This window comes from Eptatretus burgeri, chromosome 4 (genome assembly GCF_056783735.1).
Source record: "Eptatretus burgeri isolate ZD-2024b chromosome 4, Ebu_testis_v1, whole genome shotgun sequence".
Taxonomy (NCBI): Eukaryota; Metazoa; Chordata; class Myxini; order Myxiniformes; family Myxinidae; genus Eptatretus; species Eptatretus burgeri.
In genome coordinates, this window is record NC_140964.1 from 29,648,055 (window position 1) to 29,664,534 (window position 16,480).

The 16,480-nt window shown below is 46.0% G+C and overlaps 1 long non-coding RNA gene across 1 annotated transcript in view; it reads left to right on the forward strand.

Annotated features, from left to right (window-relative positions):
• Nucleotides 1-15,313, forward strand: part of LOC147027716 (uncharacterized) — an 82,252-nt gene extending 66,939 nt beyond the window's left edge. Inside the window, exon 4 of the long non-coding RNA XR_015056896.1 lies at nt 14,311-15,313. This is a non-coding gene — a long non-coding RNA (uncharacterized LOC147027716). The remainder of the gene's footprint in view (nt 1-14,310) is intronic.
• The last annotated feature ends 1,167 nt before the right edge of the window (nt 15,314-16,480 follow it).

A 16,480-nucleotide genomic window follows, 5' to 3' on the forward strand; every position in this document is an offset into this window, starting at 1 on the left:
TTATTAAAGTTCCACAAACAAGATTCTCACAATAGTTCAACACATGCCCAAAACCATATGATTATATAATATGTATAATATATATATATATATATATATATATATATATATATATATATATATATCAGCATTTATATATTTCCTTACTAATTATATACAGTACTGTATACTTGTATACGGAAAACACCTCCACCTCCCACCCTCCCCCGCCCTCAAAGTGTCATAAAGGGCTAAAAGGATGACCTTGACCGAGAGGTACACTCACTTGCCTGTAAGATGTCTGCCTTGGGTTCGCGAATCCCATATTGCTATAAACTGTTGTTTCACAGGCACGGTGATTCATCAATGTGTGTGCCGTCCCTCGGATGAACGTTTTGCTGGGTGTTCCGTCTACCGGCATTAGTTGTTGGATGTTAAAGATCCTACGGTGTCCTTCGTGAAGAGTAGTAGAGCTATCGCCGGCACCCTGAACAAATTCCAAATTCCTTCCCTAACTACTGCTGGGAAGACAATGGCACACCAGCGAGTATAATCCTTTCTAAGAAATTGCTGCGGCATCACTAACGCTCTTTAACAGAGTATGGTGCATAAAAACCAGAATATATGGAAAAATATCAAATAATGTTGACGTGCATTGGGAAATTCTGAGCACCTCGTTCATCAAACCTTTTGTATGCACCTCGTAAATTTGAGCAAATTATGAAACTTGAATGTGCTATTTCATCCATCGACTCTCGGGAGATAAACAGCACGAGAGCTCAAGTATGTGAGCCTCTCAAAAGCGAAAGAAGCAGCCAAAATGGCTACACATGCTTTGGTTGTGAAGGAAACCCGACTACAGGCTGATGTTCAGGTCCATTGTAGATACAGGGATATGCCATAGATTGAGCCCCCCTGTGTTTGGCCTGTCACAAGATGTTCATCAGGATTTCTGCCTGGCATTTCAGATGTGATGAATACCTGTGTGCCACCAGGTGTAAGGTGGAGTAACTGCCATTTTCATGCCCGTGCCAGGGACAGGTTGCAATTCCCTTGCCAGGCTGGCTCGTGACAACGGGGTTTTATACTTGGACTGGCTTCGAGTATGTCATACCTTTCCAACGAGAATCCAGCAGCATTGCTGATTTCAAGGTAGTGAATTGATATTGTATGTTCCCGGCGGTGCATCGTTAACTTTGATGATCTCGGCCCTCTGTTGTTTTGGGGAAACCGGTGGAAGTAGACAAATTATGGGACTAATTTCAGGCCAGAATGTACTGATGAAAATTTCACGAGTTTCTTTCCAATGAGTGAACATCAACGTTGAGTTGAACAAAAAAAAATTCTTACATTTTACCCTCAAGCAAGAAAATGCTATTTTCAACTTTCAATGACCTTCGACTTTTTGCTGGTCCTTTTTTTTTTTTTTTCTATCCACAACTTTTGTGTTTTTTGTTTTTTGTTTGACGATAGCTAGATAAAGTTTTCCATGTTGTAGATGATTACTGTACTGGATGTAACTATTTACTGTATTTCTCCATTAACTTTTCTTTGAGCTTCTTGTGAAGCATTTGCAAACCTTTGTGTTGCTGATAATTTTCACAGAAGCGTGACAGATTCCATGTCCTCCTTGAGTCCACATTGAATTTGAAACGTGCCTGAACAGCATATTTTTGTTGGATTATTATCCATCTTCTTCTTCTTCGTTTTATTTTTCCTTCATAAGAATGAGGCTGAAAGGTACCAAACTTTAGCCCTGTCTTGACCATAATACTCCTCCACTTCCCTCTGTCCTCAGCCATCTCTCTCCACTTTCCAACCACCCTTACCTTATTGATATCCCTCCGCACACAGTCTTCCAATCCCAGCCGTGGTCTACTCTTTTCCTCCCACCTCGATCCCTCAACCGATCCGCTTTCTTTGCCATTCTCTCTTCTTCCATCTGCATCAAGTGTCCAGCCAACTTCAGCCAGCATTTTACCAATCTCCCCAATTAAGGAGGGTGTATGATATGGACACCTAGCAGGACGAAGAATCAAACCTGTCAAAGGGCGGAGGAGCTCTTTGTTAGAGTGTACGAGGTGCAGTGGAACACGAGAAGCAAGCGCGCCAGCATCAACTCTGCTTTATTGCGCAACCGGAAGTACACTCCTGCCACCCCTAGCGGGCGAGGCATGATATACGAAAACCCAATCACATGATACAGCAAACTCCTCCCCTCGTAAAATGACAAGTCAAATGATGAACGGACAATCATAACATGACCACCTGAAACCCATCAACACTCATAATCCTCCAAGTACCGCGGCCGCACCCTGACCCACCTCGTACGGGCAGCGCCGCCAGACAGTTCAGGCTCAGACGCCTCCTGGCTCGGTCGAGGTGACACCCTCGCCGGACTCGCGCCATCCGCAATAACAACCGCCCCCGGCCGACCAGCCTGCCCGACGTCCCCGGGTAGGACAGCATCAGGCGAAGACCCCCTGGACGTCGGCACATCCGGCCCTGGCGATACAACGTCAGGTGCCGGCGACATTACAGGTGGGGGTCCCACATCGTTCAGCCTGGGGAGGTGTGGGGGGGGGGGTGACGCTGGACAGCGATCATGCATTTGGTCCACGTGCCGCTTCCACACATCCCCACCATCAGTCCGCACCATGCAATTCGTCAGCCCCAGTACAACAGAGACCACAGCCGGCACTCATTTGGAACCGTGGAAATAATCGCGCACCATTACCCGCTGTCCCACATCGAAGCCGCGCAGCCGTGTCAGACGCAACACCGCCCCACTCCCCGACCCTCCAGGTCGCAGCAAATCCAGTCTGGACCGCAATGCCCGTCCATAGAGACGAATGGCAGGAGAATCACCCGTGACAGGATGAACTGCGTTCCTGTAATGGAGCAAAAAGACATCGACCACTATCTGCACAGGTGCAACCCCCACCCCCCTGCGCAAAGCCTATTTCAACATCTTAACAAACGACTCAGCTTGCCCATTCATCTCAGGATGATACGGTGCGGACCTTAGATGTCGAATACCATTTTGGCGCATAAACTCATCAAATACACCTGCGATGAACTGCGGACCATTATCAGAGACCACGATCTCCGGTAACCCTTTATTAGCAAAGATCGTCCGCAGTTTCTCTACTGTAATGTTTGCTGATGTATGCTGCATTACTACAACCTCCGACCATTTAGAGAATGCATCGATTGCAATCAAAAACATTTTGCCATTAACCGGCCCCGCAAAATCTACATGGACCCTCTGCCAGGCTCTGTCTGGGGTCGGCCATAGTCCCGAAGCTCGACGCGGGTTATCAGCATCTGTTTGGCACATGGCGCAACGTTTAACCAACTGCTCAATGTCTTTGTCCAACCCCGGCCACCACAACAGGCTACGAGCAAGACTCTTGGTCTTCACGACGCCAAGGTGACTGACATGCAGTTCTTCCAAACACCGCTGCCTGAACTTCAGTGGAATCACCGTCCTCATTCCCCACATAACGCACCGTTGGACCAACGACAGCTCCGATGCGCGTGACGTGAAAGGTTGAAATGCCGGTGTCGAAGGCAGATCGCTCCACTTCCCCGTAGAAATCGCCTGGACGACATGGGCGAGCACCGGATCACGAGCCGATTCCACGGCGACCTGTCTGGCCGTGACCGGCCCGCTTTGGACCTGGCCCAGCGCGAACACATCGACCCAGTCGGCCAACTCAGACGCAGCTGGACCCTCCGCACATGGCAAGCGTGAGAGCCTGTCGCAGTTAGCATGCTTTTCAGTGCTTCGGAACTGAATATCATAATCGTAAGCACCAAGAAACAGACACCACTGCTGTATTCGCGCGGCCGCTACCACCAGCACCCCGTGTTCGGGTCTCAGGATGAATTGAAGCAGTTTGTGATCCGTCTGCAAAGTGAAATGCCGCCCCAGCAGGTATTGATGAAACCTCCGCACACCCCAGACGAGGCTAAGAGCCTCACGCTCGATCTGGGCATATCCCCACTCTGCTGCAGACAGGGTCCGGGATGCAAAACAAACAGGCCGCTCGGAACCATCGTCCATCCTGTGGGAGAGCACTGCCCCGATGCCATATGCAGAGCTGTCGCATGCCAATAGGAGCGGAGGCGCAGGCTCGTAGTGTACGAGGACCGTATCCTCTGTGAGCAGCCGCTTGACGCGGTCGAACGACGCCTGGTGTGCAGGCCCCCAAGCCCAGCGCTCGTCCGTCCTGAGCAACCATGTTAACGGCGCAAGTTGTGAGCTGAGCCCTTGCACGAACCTTTGGTAATACTGGGCCATACCTATGAACGAGCGCAGCTGCGTCTTGTCGCGAGGCGGTGGCATGTGTTGAATCACTTCCACCTTCCGAGGACCTTTCAACAGCCCCTCCGGCGTGCTGTGCCCGAGGTATTCCAAGCGCTACTTGAAGAACGCGCACTAGTCCCTGTTCAAGCGCAGGCCGCACGCTTCTAGCTTTGTCAGCACTTGGGCAATGTTCGCAAGGTGCTCGTCCGCCGTTTTCCCCGCAATGAGCACATCGTCCAGGTAGGTCTGAGCGGGCAGGCCAATGCAAACCTGGTCCATGGCTTTCTGCCACAAAGCTGGGGCCGAAGCAATCCCAAAACAGAGTCGGGTATATCGATAGAGTCCTTGACACGTGTTGATTGTCAAAAGCTGGCAACTCCCGGGATCCATCGGCAGGTGAAAATATGCATCATGCAGGTCCAGCTTCGTGAAGTATTGACTCCACGCCAATCGCGCATATATTTCATCGATTGATGGCAGTGGATATTGCTCCACGCTGAGCCCTGGGTTAACCGTGGATTTGAAATCCCCGCACAATCGGACGTCTCCATTCCGTTTCAGCCCCTTGACAACTGGGGTGGCCCAATCTGAGCACGACACCCGTTCGATCACTCCACAGGCCTCCAGCCTATCCAGTTCACCCTTGACTTTGTCCCGCAGGGCATACGGCACCGGACGTGGTTTACAAAACCGAGGAACCACCCCCTCCTTCAGGAAGAGTTTTGCCTCTATGCCCTTGAGTTTCCCAAGACAAACCTTGATATCTTTGAAGAATCTTCTCCAACTGATCCTCCCACCGGCTCGGCACGGGTTGCACAAGGTGAACTGCGGCCCAGTCTAGCCTGATGCGGGCCAACCAATCTCGGCCGAGGAGAGACGGTCCCCTCCCTCGCACGACGTACACCCGAAGCGTGGCGACCTGGCCTTGGTACTGTACAGACATGTCTGCCATCCCGACTGGCATTATCTTCTCGCGGATGTACGTGAACAGCGTGAGGTTGGACCTGATAAGCTTCAGGCCGTTGAGTCTACGCGCGGTCTGTTCGCCGATGATCGACACAGCCGCTCCCGTATCGACCTGGAACGTGATCGGCGTTTTGTTCACTTCGACTTCCACCGTCATCGGGCGCGCCACCGCCGGGCCAATTGAAAACAGGCCCATCAACGGCCGCCGGTTCTGCCCCAGGTCGCCTCGCACATCGCCGTCCATGACCTTAACGGTGGCCGGCGCTCCACGGCACACACGCTTCAGATGACCCACCTTGTGACAGTTCAAACACACGGTGCCTTTATACGGGCACGCACGGCGCAGGTGTCGACCTCTGCATCCCAAACACATCCGCAGGGCCAATTCGCCGCACTTGCGGCCGCGCGGCGACGTCCGACCCGCATCGAAGGTCGAGCGTGCTCGCGACCCCGCGTGGCCGGTGATGGCTCGAACATCCCTGCGAGTCTGCTCGACCGCTGTAGCCGTGCTGACCGCCGAGTCAAATGTAATGGCTTCACCCTTCAGCCGTAGAACTGCCGAAACCATCTTCGCATCTTGTAAACCAGTGATAAAACGATCCCTGAGCCGCGCTGGACGCTCCCCCGCCGTGAACTTTCATGCCATGGAAGAATGCTTAATCCGCGCCACGAAATCAGCGACGCGTTCCTCTGCCCCTTTCGAGAGGCGATCGAACTGGTATCGAGCGAGCTGTAATGACTTCTCCGGCGCCATGTGTGCTTTCATCTTCTCCACAATGTTCTGAAATGACAGCCAGTCATCACGGGGCTTGTCCGGCGCCACCAAATCACGCAGTAGTCAATAATGCTCCGCCGAAAGCGAAGCGAGCAAGATCGACTTCTGTTTGCTCTCGTCGACCACATCATTCGCGTGGAAATAGCATCTCAATTGTTCTGAAAACAATTCGAAGTCGTCTCCGACGAAAACGGGCACAAGTCCGTTTTCAACCATCCTCGTCAGCCAACTAGAGTGTACGAGGTGCAGTGGAACACGAGAAGCAAGCGCGCCAGCATCAACTCCGCTTTATTGCGCGACTGGAAGTACACTCCTGCCACCCCTAGCGGGCGAGGCATGATATACGAAAACCCAATCAGTTATACAGCACATTTGTGAGCCAAAGGCTATCCATATCTTGTGCCCAACTGTGTCTGTTGATGTCCTCCTGCAGTTGGGTTACTTTTCATTAGGAGGTTGGTGTCAGGATTTGCACTGCGGCCACCGTAAAACCCTTCATTCTGCAAAACATTCCAAAAGCAGAAAAAAAATCTGAAAACCCACTCCGTGGGACTACCTCCTATGCAGCTTCCCTTCACAGGGCAGCTCACCGGATGACGGGATTGGGGCAAAGCCTTTGGGACCCACAATTTTTGATGAGAAGGAAACCACGGGGTAACCTTCCCGGGTCAGATTGCGGGAGAGTTTGTCGGGGTGATGCTGAGGTGTCGTCCACCAGATGGTGGTCTCCTGGGTTAAGCTGAGGTAGTCCCTTCAGGTGGGTGCCTGCAATGTACTATCCTGAAGTGAGGATGATCACCTGTCTCTGTTATTATCTGAGCTCAAGCATTTAGACATTGATATTGCAGCACTCTCTGAAGTTCGGAGACAGGATTGCGACGAGATCATGGTGGGTGGTTACACCTACTATTGGTCTGGTTGCTCTGATATTTACCCTGCCCAAGGAGTTACTGCAGCTGTGTCCAATAAGCTGACCCCAATGATAATTGAGGAAACTCCGGTGAACGAGCGTATGATGAGACTAAGGATTAGTCACTCCTTTGTTGTCATTTCCCTGGTCTCTGAATATGCTCTGACTGAGGCGAGTGATCTCACCGTGAAGGATGCATTCGATGCCATTCTCGAGTCTGTAGTTGATCAGTGTCCCAGGCCAGATACTCTTCTAGTCTTGTGTTCGTCCAAGCCCATCCCTCGGTATACTGCAGTTAGAGCAGAGGGTGGTGGGCTCTTGACAGAGGAGTCCGAAGTGACGGCCCGCTGGGCCGGTTACTTTGAGTGGTTGTACGAGGCTGATCCGCCAGCTGTCGAGTTGGATGTCAGGGGTGTTACAATAACTTGCTGACCCTCCATCAACTGTGGTCCACCTTTGTTTGTGAAAACACAGGCTGCAGTGAACCGGTTGAAATGGGGTGAAGCTCCTGGGATCTGTAACATCCATGCTGAACTTCTCAAGGCTGGTGGAAATGCTGTACTCGTGTCGTTGCATGCAGTTCTGTGCTCTGCCTGCAACACAGGCATCATCCCAACTGACTGGAAGAGGGGCCTTGTTGTCCCTCTCTGGAAAGGGAAGGGTGATTGCCAAGATGGCAAGAACGACTAAGGGGTAATGCTGCTCTCAGTGCCGGGCAAGGTCTTTGCACCACCAGCATCCAGAGCAGTCAGGCTTAACACCAAAGAGGTCAACGATTGGCCGTATCCTTGCTCTTCGGGTCCTCACCAAATGCAGACGAGAGTTTCAGCAGGGGCTCTTTGCAGCCTATGTTGATCTCTGTGAAGCATTTGATTCAGTGAATCGGGATGCCCTCTGGAGAATTCTCGATCTTTGTGTGGTGCCACCAAAACTGATCGATCTGATGTCTGAACTATACTCTGGTCCTGAGAGTGCTGTGAGATGTGGTGGTACCATCTCTGACTTATTTCCAGTTGTTACTGGAGTTTGTCAGGGGTGTGTACTGGCCCCCACACTTTTCAGCACTCGTATGGACTGGATTCTGGGGAGGATGATTGAGAGATAAAGCTGCGGTGCATCGTTTGGGAATGCCAAGATCTCTGATCTTGATTTCACAGATGAGGCAGTCATCTTTGCGGAGACTCTAGATATCCTTTTGGGGGACCTCGAGGTGATAGATGAGGAGTCGGACATGCTGGGATTATGGGTTTCCTGGGTCAAAACTAAGATCCAGGCTTTCAATGACATCTTGGATTCTGATATCCTGTCTGTACCTGTTTGTGTTGAAGATGTTGTGGTCACGGAGAGATTCACTTACCTTGGCCATGATATTCTTGTCTCTGCTGGTTGTGAGCCAGAGGTCAACAGACGTCTGGGTCGGGCCTGTGGAGTCATAGATCCAATGGATCATGGGGTGTGGCACGGCCGGTACCTGTGCGGGAGGACGAAAGTCCAAGCCTTCAGGTCCTTGGTGCTTCCAGTCTTGCTCTATGGATGTGAGACTTGGATTCTGACCAGGGATCTGAGATGGCGACTTAATTCCTTTGGTACCAGGTCTCTTCGGAGAAAATTTGGCTATCGCTGGTCAGATTTTGTGTCCAACGAGTGGTTGCTGAGAAAGACCTAAATGAGATTTTTACCTGCATAGTCTGTCAGCTGCGGCTGTATGGACATGTGGCTCGTTTTCCTGACACTGATCCTGCTCACCAGATTCTCTCAGCGAGGGAGCCTCTTGAGTGGAGGAGGCCAATGGACTGATGACGTGTCTCATGGTTGCAGCAGGTTGATCGGCATCTCAAGGAGATGGGGGTGGGCCAGGCATCTGCCTGGGGGATGGCCAGACAGAGGCCCCGAGAGTACCGACGGAAAGTGGATGCAGCGACGCGCTGCTCTGGGGTCATGCTCCCATTCCTGACCTGACCTGACCAATTAAGCTCATATGCACACCAATTATCCATCTGTTGAAGGCTTAAACATCCATCTGTTGAAGGTCCAAATATTATTCATCTGCTGAAGGTTTACCCATCAATGACTGGGGTATGCTTACACAATGTAAGCAAGAACAAACCTGCTTCATATGTACGTAAATAATAATAGCAGCAGTTGCAACATGAACTCCCATTGTCCCCATTGTCTCGGGTTTCTCATCTGTAGTGAGCACAACAAATCTGTACTTATTTTTCGATATTTTCATTTACGGACGCTTTCAGACGGTTTTGTGATCCCAATGGATGGATGGATGGACCCCTTAATCCTATAGACCTGTAGACTGCTCGACCCTTTTAAACCCCTTTAGTGTCTAAAAGGGTTTACAGGTTCTTTCATTGGACAAAAACCAATGGAACATTTTTCATCAATTCAGGACTTGCTCATTATACATAGTTTCAACTGTGTTAATGCACTCATGTTATCAGGCCTCTCAGGCCCTTCCATCTCCAATTTTCCATCGAATAAAACTGAAAATCAAACTTTATCATCAAATTCACCGAAACTACGACTGCCCTCCATCGGGAGATGAGCATCTGTTCCAACAGCTATTTTGGTTTCACGTGTGACATCTTCTATTCGTACCTGTCTTGGAAAAAAAATTGCAAGGTGGGTTAGGCAGACCTTTTCTTGCTTGCTGTCTTCGTGTTTGCATTCAAATTGGATTTGATAGTCTGGTGTGTGTGTGTGTGTCTTCATTGTTTAAAGTATAATGTTCAATGAGTGTGCGCACTCTCTTGACCTTTGACCTGACAGTGTGTTTGATCATTACCGACAACTACAGTCATGGCTGCTTCGCTATCGCACATAGATATAGGGTATGGGTTTTTCATGGACACCAGCATATAAAACATAGAACGCCCCACTCGTTGCTGAATGAGTTCACGGAGATTGTGAAATGCAGTGTATAATTATCCACAGCCATTCATAAAAACCTTGTAAATCACGTACGGACATTTCATCAATGCAGGCGTGTCCATTATATAATGTGTGTATGCCTGACCACAGTAACACACACACACACACACACACACACACACACACACACACACACACACACACACACACACACACACACACACACACACACACACACACACACACACACACACACACACACCTTTGGTGCAGGAGGAAGCCATTTGAGCAATCATGCCTGCACTGCACCAACCCCAGTATCATCACCCATCCCCACATGAGCTGCATGCCTTGCACACAAGCCAATCCCCATACCCCTCTATCTCCAATGGATCCGGGTACCCATCCAAATCCCATTTATACATATCCACCTTCTCTGCTGGCACTACCTTTCCCGGGAGACCATTCCACGCATTAGCCACTCTGCGACTGAAAGACCCCCTGCCTTAAAACTGCCGTAACTCTCATCTTCTTTACCCTCAAATTAAAGCCCTTGATCTGAACACTGTCCACTCTGAACTCCACTTCATCTATTCCATACCCTTCATTCACTTAAACATCTCAATCACATCTCATTTCTCTCAAAGCAATTGTCTCCTTTGCAATATATAAAATCCTGACTCCTTCAACTGCTCCTCATAGCTTCATCTCGTAAAGTTTTGAAATTTGAAAACATGAAAGTGAAATGGTCAGTGGGAGAATAAAAATATCACCCATGAAGGCAAAAAAGTGATGGTGCAGTATAAAATCTGGTTTTATATAATAATCTAAGGTCCGTACACGTGCTATTGTACTGTATTTTGTTTTCACTTGAAAAGAAAGTCTGATTCCATTTTTAGAGAAAAAAATGTTGAAAAGTATTAATTTGGGCAGTTGGGGGTGGGGGGGTCTTGAGAAACGCTACTCTTTGAAGTACAGTGCAGTGAAAAAGTTGAAAATTTGGGACGACCCTTTCGATTGATGTCTATATTTTTTATTTTTTATTTTTTTACATCAATTTCAGATCTATCCAATGATGCTGTCGACATGAAAGCACCAAAATTGCTCTCTTGCTTTCATCATCAGAGCAGACATTTCCAAGACGACGAGTTTTCTTTTTCTTAAACTGTGGAATCGAGGATGGATGGGAAGGATGGTTATTGTTGTTGTTGTTGTTGTGTCAAAGTGACAGACATTTTTGAAAGTGTTGGGGTGAAATACCCCATGTCATTTAAATTTTCTTAGACATGTCACAGAAAGAGCCATTTCTGAGTTTGCGACATTAATTCTCAATCCAAGTGGTTTCTAATGAGAATGAATCAAATATTCACCCACAACTTTACACACTGTGAACAAACAACTCGATTGAGTTCATGAAAACATAAAAAATGTCTTTATTAATACCACATGCAGTTACACTGGCAGGACTTTTAATTATATCTGTGGACAATTAACAGGAATTTTGTTGTACATAAATAAGGCCAATTGGTTAACATCATTTTATGGAATAATCTGCTGTAAAGCTTTCTGTTGCTTCATCTTTGAGGTACATGTTATATTCAGTCGAATACGTTGAGCTATAACTTATTTAGAAGCCCGGTAGTGTGCTCAAGTTAGCTTCGATTCCTGAGGATACATCAAACTTGTCCTGGTGAAATAATTGGACAGAGCATTGTTCTCAGGACAACTTCTTCCTTTGGTGGACCATTACGTTGGCTATCTTTTGTCTTTGTTTAAAATCATTTTGAAGGTCCTTTGAACAACAGTAGCAAACCTTTGCCTTCAGTACCATGGCCAACTTATTATGTTGGCTTATTTTCACTAACCCTCTTTCGTCTTTGTTTATTTTGGCGGCTATCAATGGCAACATAGAAATAAGGTTGCTCGAGTTTGTTTACGGCAAATGCTCCACTAAAACAACGTTTGTTGCTCATGGCATCATATTTTGCTGGAACAGACATTGGAAGTTTTCCCGACGCTCGGACTCGCATGGTGTTTTACTTGTTTTAAACAAACTTGTTTAAAAAGAGAAGCTTATTTCAACTTCAAAAGTTTACATCCTGATGTATGCTTTCTGTTTTCCACTAATTGACAGTGTGATGAAGACATTTGAGTAAATACGGTAGATACAATGGTTGTTCCAAATATATTTGGTGTCAGACAACTGATTGATAAAGAAAAGCCGTCACCTTGTTCTCGAATTAGTTTGTCCTTCAAGTGACCTATCATCAAGCTCTTTGATGATCCTTAATGAAAATAAATGACGAGATTGTGATGAGAGTAATGAAGTAGTGCTTTTGAATATCCCAGGATGGTTCCACAAATCTCTTTATGCATTTTATAGGTCAATAATCACAAGTATCGTGTTAAGATAGGTGACCTCTAGCGTGATGTTGAGATGTGCTCTTCAAACATTTAGACCTTTGATATGACCGTTCCATTTGGGATTTGGCTTGCTTACTCTCTGCGACTTGCAGGGTTGTTTCTGTCAGACCATGAAGCCATGGCATTTCCACTCTTCAGGCCTGTCTGCCTCTGCTCACTTCTGCGACCAAGCCCACCCTTGTTTCCTCCCCCTATATCCCCCACCACAACACACACCTTGTCACTCATTCTTTGCTATATGTTCTAACTGTAGCAGTGTTGTCTATCGAGTATTATCCTTGGCAAAGGGCAAACTTCGTGATGTGAAACTTCATTGAAATTTATTGAGAACTTCTAATACATGATTGATGTGAAGAGACTTATTTCGGAATCTTGTAACACCAATTAGCAGTTCTGTACACATCACTTTCAAAAACTGCTCATTCTTTTTGGATCTTGTAATTTGGAACACAAGAGCATGGATTGCAGGCTAATTTGTTTTCCTTTAAATGATTTAAATTTTCACCTTTATTTTCAATTGGCTACTTAAGGTAAAATTTTCCTTTTGTGCATGATTGGTTGTGAAACATACACTGGTAGTAGACAAAGAAATGGAAATACCAATGGAAAGTCACTAAAAAGGGCATTGCACTACCACATGCAGCCAGTACGGCATATATGAGCCATGGCATAAAGTCCACCAATGTCTGGAATTCTGCAGGAGGGATGCAGTACCATTCTTCCATGAGAAAGTCAATAAACTCACACCTATTCGATGGAGATGGAAAACGCTGTCTTAGGAGTCATTTCAGAATATCCCATAAATGCTCGATTTGGTTCAGATCTGGTGACTGAGAAGGCCATGTCATATGGATAACATCAGTGTCATGCTCATCAAACCATGGAGCGATCACACATGCTCTGTGAATGGGGGAATTGTCATCCTGGAAGACGCCCTTCCTGGCAGAGAGAAATGCTGCAACATGTGGTGAAGATGATCACTCAGTCCCATTAAGTAGCGATTGGCATTGACCATACCTTCTAAGGGAATGACTGCACCCAAACAATACCAGGAAAATGTGCCCCACAACAATACAGAACCATCAGAGCTCTTCACTGTTAGAACCAAGCACTCGGGGTTGTAGACTTCTTTGGGTTGGCACCACTTATGCACTCATCCGTTTGTTGAGAAGATTGTGAAGGATGATTCATCTGACCATATCACATTTCTCCACTGCTCGGTAGTCCATTGCCTGTGCTCTTTGTACCACTGGACTCGCAAACATGCAATGTAAGATGTGATGAGCGGTCTGTGCACCGCTACTCAACTATGGTATCCCACTCTGTGGAGTGTTCGGTGGACCGTTTTTTTTATGAAACTGGATGCTCGTGCCCCAGGTTGAGATTTACAGTCAATTGATCTACAGTTGCTCGCATGCTTTGCTTTGCACTTAAAATTAATGCATGGATATCACTTGCTGATTATGTCTTTCCCTCTGAGTTCTTTTCTGACATCACCTTAGACACTGTTGCTCATGAAACATCAGCAAGTTGAGCCGTCTTTATCACTGAAGCTTCTGCCAAATGCACCCCACCACCCCTCTTTCAAAATCACTGAGGTCTCCTCTTGCAGCTACGCTTGCCATAATTATAGGCAACCAGGCCTGTGCAGCATTTTTATACATGATGCTTTGCATGCTGAGATGTTAGTTACTTAATTAACACATGGGCTACATCTGTGTGGAAGCCGTTGTTTTCAATCTACTTGGTGTCCCTCATTTTCCCAGGTGTTTCCATTTTGTTGTCCACTCCGTGTACATTCTTGCTGCTTGTGGTCTGCCTACACAGAAATTACCAGGAAATTTATTGAAGCAGTATTTGTTGCTTGATCATGCTTTTCAGTTAAGAATATAAAAGGAAAAATTCAACAATGATGATGTAAAGTGAATTTTTGCTTTTAAATTTAGATTTTTGTTTAGCTTTGAGATGATTAGATAAATGGACAGATCATTCGGTTATTTATTTTGACTGCAATTCACAACATTTGCTCGAGAATTTCAGTAGATTCCAATTGTCTTACAGAAAGTTCCCTTTTCATCCCAACTCAAAGGAATGTCTACAACTGAAGATGGAATTTTTTTATTTTTAATGACCATGTCGAAGAGTTAGATATGCTTTGAACAATCATTGTTTCTTTAACCTTATATGCACAAGTACAGCCTTGATGTCCTCGTCAAACTTTGACTGAGTTCAAAAATGAAATTTCTTTACAACTTCATTGCCTTTGTCTCAATGCCATCACATCACATTATGAATCAGCTTTTGCAAGATGTGTAATACACAGCGACAGCATAGTGATATATTTTTAAGGATTTAGAATGAAGTTTAATTGTGGAGTTGCAAAAAAAAATCGTTCTGGTCTTGCATGCTTATGGATTAGCAAATACCTCCATCATCTCACAGCTTTCTGGTGAATTCATGGAAAGATATATCTAATTATGGTTGATATTGCAAGTTAACTATTTTCCATACCATCCCCATGATTGACAAATGTATCTTCCAGGGCTTGGTTGGGGAGCAGATTGATTATTAAAAATGATGGCACCTGTGAGTGATTGCCTTTGGCAATCAAGCATTGTACCACACCTTGCCTCCTTCTTAATCAGGTGAAAATGGGGAGAAGAGAATAGGATGAAGCCATTGGTGTCCATCTGCATTGTAAGGTGGGGGAAACGAAACAGTTTTGACTGAAAAGAAATCGACATTGCTCTGAATTCAATGAGTTGGTGTGGAAAGTATCACGTGGTATGCATTGGGCAGCAAAGTTGGATAGAGTGGTTTAAAGTGCCCTGAGAGGTGTTGTGCATTTATTTTTGACACTTTTATCCTTGTGACCACTGATTGTAGTCTCTATTTTTGTTTCAGCAAAAAAGGACTGCCTCTCGTCTTACCTGTTCTCTTCGGAGAGTGTTTTGTTGAGATTTTACCTCTAAATTATATAGCACAACATGAGAGATTGATTGACAGATTGATTATTTTAAAATGATGCAAATAATTTTCAAGACTCCCCGATAATGGATGGATCTTAAAGGGCTCTAAAATCCTTTTTTCTGAATTTAATGTCAAATGGAAGATATAATAACCATAAAGCAAACATCACGGTTTCACTGTTTTTTTTTTTTTTTTTATAAACAGACCCCTCTTTTACTCCTGTTGCACTCAGTGACACTTCACTTGACCACCCCCCTCCCCCCCACTACACCCTGTAAGATATGTGATTCCAACAACATATCCTCCTCCAGAATACCCTCTCACAATGACACAAAATATCTCTAAAGTGATTTATTCAGTGCACACTCTTGATATGTGGTAAGGTACAAAACAATTATGAAATGATTCCATTTATTCTGAATAAAAGACATTTCCAACTAGAAATGTGAGGAACAAAATATGGATATGATACAGATCATACTCAGATATTCTCCCAGACTTCTCTTCGATCCTTCAAAGTGTAAATGGGAGTTCAGTATTAGACAGTTCAGTATTAGACTTGTTGGCACTGTTAGGCCATTTGTGTCAACTTTTTCATCATCAAACCATTCTATCTTCTCAGTCGCATTCAGTGCATAATCCGTCGCATGCACACGAGTTCTCTCTCTCTCTCTCTCTCTCTCTCTCTCTCTCTCTCTCTCTCTCTCTCTCTCTCTCTCTCTCTCTCTCTCTCTCTTTCTCTCTCTCTCTCTCTCTCTCTCTCTCTCTCTCTCTCTCTCTCTCTCTCTCTCTCTCTCTCTCTCTCTCTCTCTCTCTCTCTCTCTCTCTCTCTCTCTCTCTCTCCCCCTTTCGTACCCTTAAATAGATGATTTAAACAGCGCCTCAGCTATTTTTGGACAAATGTGTGAATCAAAAGCAATCTCAGTTGAAGATGGCATCATGTGGCTGTGGTTTTGACACCTTCCCTCACCCTCTTCTCTGTGATACTCTGGTAAACAGCCACACACACCCCAAAATGGCATGTATTTTTTTTTGTGCGAAACCCAATTCCATGATTTATAAAAATTCTAATTTTTTTCATCCAAAAATAGAACACATCTTATGATCATGATCATACAATCAGAAGGATCAGAAATTTATGGAGGGTGACGTAACCTGTTGGACAATGTTTTCGTTTTTCAATTCACATAATTTGACTTTTGTATGTGTGATATAAATGACCCCAAAACAAATGAAAAAAAAATGTAATTGAAAAGAGATG